The sequence below is a fragment of the Microtus ochrogaster genome, linkage group LG1 (assembly GCF_000317375.1).
Source record: "Microtus ochrogaster isolate Prairie Vole_2 linkage group LG1, MicOch1.0, whole genome shotgun sequence".
In the NCBI taxonomy this organism is placed as follows: domain Eukaryota; kingdom Metazoa; phylum Chordata; class Mammalia; order Rodentia; family Cricetidae; genus Microtus; species Microtus ochrogaster.
This window is the reverse complement of record NC_022027.1, coordinates 54,601,982-54,606,182: the sequence shown is the minus strand read 5'-3', so window position 1 is coordinate 54,606,182 and position 4,201 is coordinate 54,601,982.

The window sequence follows — 4,201 nt, the reverse complement described above, 5'->3', positions numbered from 1 at the left end:
GATAAGTAATAAAACTGAATAGAATCTGTAAGTATAATTTTTTAAATATGTCTTATTAAGCATTTCTTTATAAATAAGTAAGAGCTGGTTTTGGAGTTGGACTATGGCTCAGTCCCTCTTCAATTCCAAGCCTGTGGATAAGAGATATCTCAGAGTTTCTGCCTCAGGTCAGGAGCCATGATATGGGACAGAATAAGAATAATAATCTACTTGATAAACTTTCTTTGCCTTTCCTCATATCTGTGTCTTTCTTTATATGTCAGTTATATGTCTTTGTAGTTAATGTTTAAATTTCCCGCAACAAACTACAAATTTTCCTACAGTAATCTTTGAAGTTTCCAGGATGAAGGTGGGGCCCCACAACATCAACTCAACCTGGTTATTATGATGTCATAATTTTTTAGCACTAAAATTAGACCTGTTTTTTGGTACCAACTGCACAAGACAGTTTCAAATGGTGCACATTTTTGACAATACTCTGTCCAGACCTCCTCAAAACACTCAGAGGCTAGTTACAATTTTCTTAGGCCAAATGTTAATTTGGGAATTTTACTATCATTTGCTTTCACAGGACCCCCTAAGAAGAACGTCGCCCCCATGTCAGCTGGAAGCAATCTTAGAGGAAGAAGTCCCCTCTCCCAACAGAGTTTGCCCTCAGGTTTAGGGACATCATTTAGTGGTTGGTATAGGGTTGAGGGGATGAGGGAGATATTTTATGGAATTAGGGGTACTTTCAAAAAAAAGGGGATTAACTGGTTTGCTGGGATGATTGGTATTTGTGAATTATTGTTTTTAGAAAATTGTATTGGTACTGATTCTTGTATATTGATATATTGAATATTGAATGTGAATATGCTTCTACCTCTATTTATTGTATAAGAGTATGTTTATACCTCTGTTTATATTGTATTGATATATTTACCATATTGCAATGTGCATTTCTAGCTCTGATATTATTTATGTAATGACATTGTTAACAGTTGGAGATCATTGTCCTCATATATTGCACAGTTGTTTATTCTCTTAGTCTTCAAGTTAGATAGGTATTGAGAATTATATGTTTGTCATATTTATATTTAGGATAATCAGGTTTTTTAGATACATAGAGATTATATTTAGTATAGATAGTATAATCTTCAACCTCTTCAAAGAGCTGTAAAAAATGGCCTTTAATCTAACCTAAAATTCTGTGCCAACAAGACACAATCACTCCTGGCAACACCACTCTACTCCCGAGAGAATGTTGAGCACCAAAGACACTCCACTGGGAGCTTGTCTTCTTCTTGGCACAACTGGCCTTTGGGCAAAAGAAAAGCCCATATCTCAACTACTGACAAAGATACAAAATATCCATAAGTGGATAAAACAGGATTGTCTTGTCTTGCCAAGACAGGGTAGGATAGTTCTAAAAAATTTCTTGCCTTTGATAATGGTTATGTTAGGTCTTAGCCAAAGTTGGTTGACTCAACATTGCAAATGAGACTTTGGGTGATTGCCCAGGTAGTCAGTTGTCTCTGTCATTTGTTGCACATTTTGGGTATTTCTCGTTTGTTTTTCCTGGTTGCTTAAGTAATATTACTTCCCTTCTCAGATCTTTGACGGAGTTGAAAATTAGATAACTGTAGTTACTCTCTACATTATTTAGACTCCTTGAAATAGAATGTTTAGTAAAACTTTTGTTTTATGTTTCTTGCTCAATATTATTTGTTATTTGTAATTTTATATTTATTATTTGTTCCTTTTGTATATAATTGTATTTGGTTTGGTTCTGTCTTATTCAGACAAAAGGGGGGAGATGTAGGGGAAGCCCAGCCAATCACCTTGCTTGAAGGGCGGGATCCCCTGAGGCTAATATTTACTTATAAATGTTGAGGGTGTGCTCCCCACCTTCCCTTCTGTTTCCTGCTCTTTGTTGGAGCCTTGGTTATTCCCTTCTTCCCCTTAATAAAGCTGATATTAAAGCTAGCCTGATTAATCCTATTTGCCAGTCATTTACACCACATCACTTCAATAATTTGAGACATCATTAATTAACGAGAAATGCATTTTGTTGTTTAGACAAAGTATCCTGAAGACAACTATTCCCTAGGTAAAACTTCCTAATTCAAAAGGAACAGAAGTATGTTATAATTCTTTGACTTTTCATCAGGGTGGTATGGATCTACCTTCATGGGCTATCTTAATATCCAAAACACCAAGCAGCCACAGTGTGTAGCCACAGTTGTTGTCAGCAATTTTGAATGAATTCAAACTCCCTGACCTTTAGACAAGGTGGAATAGGCTCATATTTTGGGGCTTCCACAGATGAGTGACCATAAAAACATCTTTGATTAGCTCATTAAATAAGATTTATGGATGGTGTCTTAGAGTTTCTATTGTTATGAAAAGCACCTAAACAAAAAAGCAAGTTGGGAAGGAAAGGGTTTATTTGGCTTATACATCTCCATTACTGTTCATCAAGAGGAAGTTAGGACAGAAACTCATGTAGGTAAGAATCTGGAGGTAGGAGCAGAGGCCGTGGAGGAGTAATGTTTACTGGATTACTCCTGATGGCTTGTTCTGCCTGATTTCTTATAGAACCTAGGACCACCAACTCAGGGATGACACCACCAGCAATGCCTAGGCCCTCCCACTTACTAAAAATGGCTTAAACTCTGATCCTATGAGGTGCTCCCACAACTGAGTCCCCTTCCTCTCTAAAGACTTTAGCTTGTGTTAGTTTGTCATAAAACCAGCCAGGTCAGTCAGATAATTCTCTGTAGTTCTGTAATGGTTCAGGAGTCTTGACTGGATCTTTGGCTACAGTTGCAGTAAAAGGACAGGGTTCTTGTGATAAGAAATGGCTCTTGTGACATTTCATGGGGGATTCTGGATTGCTGAGACACAGATGTTGGGGCCCTGCCTTGTACATCAGTATGTACAAACTACCTCTTAGAATAATTGCCCATTCCTAGATATGTTAATTCCCAAGATCCTTTGCAGACCTAGAGATTATAGACTGTGGTTTAGTAGCGCTATATCTGTACCATTAAAGGTCTTTATTTTCCTTGGGTTTATTTAATTTATATTCATAGCTTCTTCATTCAGGCTTTTTCCATAACAGGATAGTACTCATCAGTAATATTTTAATTTAAAAGTGATTTTAAATATCTTACAAATTAATGTACAATGTAACAAAAAGTCCAGTTTGGCTCTTGGTGCAGACTCAGTGTGCCCGTAGTTCTTCCTGTTGTCCCTTTCAGTGTTCCTTCCAGTCTATCCGCATTCCTTTCTGCCTGTTCTGACCCCCAGACTCTCTCTAGCAGGAGCCCACAGCTTCTACAACTAGGTAGTACTTAGGTAGGGGACCTTCAGTTTCCTTCTTGTCCTCCATTCTGGTCTTTCTAGACTTACCCTCAGTCTTGCTGCAGCCTGTCCACATGAGACACGTCATCCACCAAGCCTATTTCTCCTCCTTACGGACCCATTCTTTTGTTAGTGAGCCAAAGAATTCCAAGTACTTTCCTGCCAGCCACCTTGTCAGTATTCCCTTCTAGACATGCTCTGTTCCTTTGTGAGTATCGCCAACCTGCAGAACAGTTCTCTACCAGGGTCCTTACAGTTCTCCCAATAGGATGGAATACAGGGACCACATAACTGCCACACATGGCCAGGAGCAGAGTGGGCTGCATCAATCAAAACAACAGAACACCTACCTAACATATACAAGACAGGATAGTTACACCACAGAGCACTTCAAATATTGTAACACCAGGTTCTTAGATCCATGTGCAGAAAATGAGAACATGACCAACCAAGATGCGCATCTTCCAGAAACCATAAACAGTTTTAAAACCTGAAAACTGATCTGCCACAAGAACCATCTAGAATACTGTTGTGTACAGCTCCAGAGGCCTCTCCATACGACTACAGAGACACTTTCTCATCTATATTCTCTGCTGCTCTATAACTATAGCCGGAAATTGGGAACCGATTTTGTGTCTACCAAATGACAAATGGATACTGAAAATGTAATACAATTACACAGTGGAACATTATCCAGCTGTTGAAATGCATCTAGACTCACTTATTCTGAGTGAAGTAACCCAGACCCCCAAAGACAAATACTGTATGTTTTATCTTTTATGCGGATGTTGACTTTTAAGCTTTAAACATGTGTGCTTTGATTTGCATAACCTTAGAGGTAAGGCAGCTAGTAAGG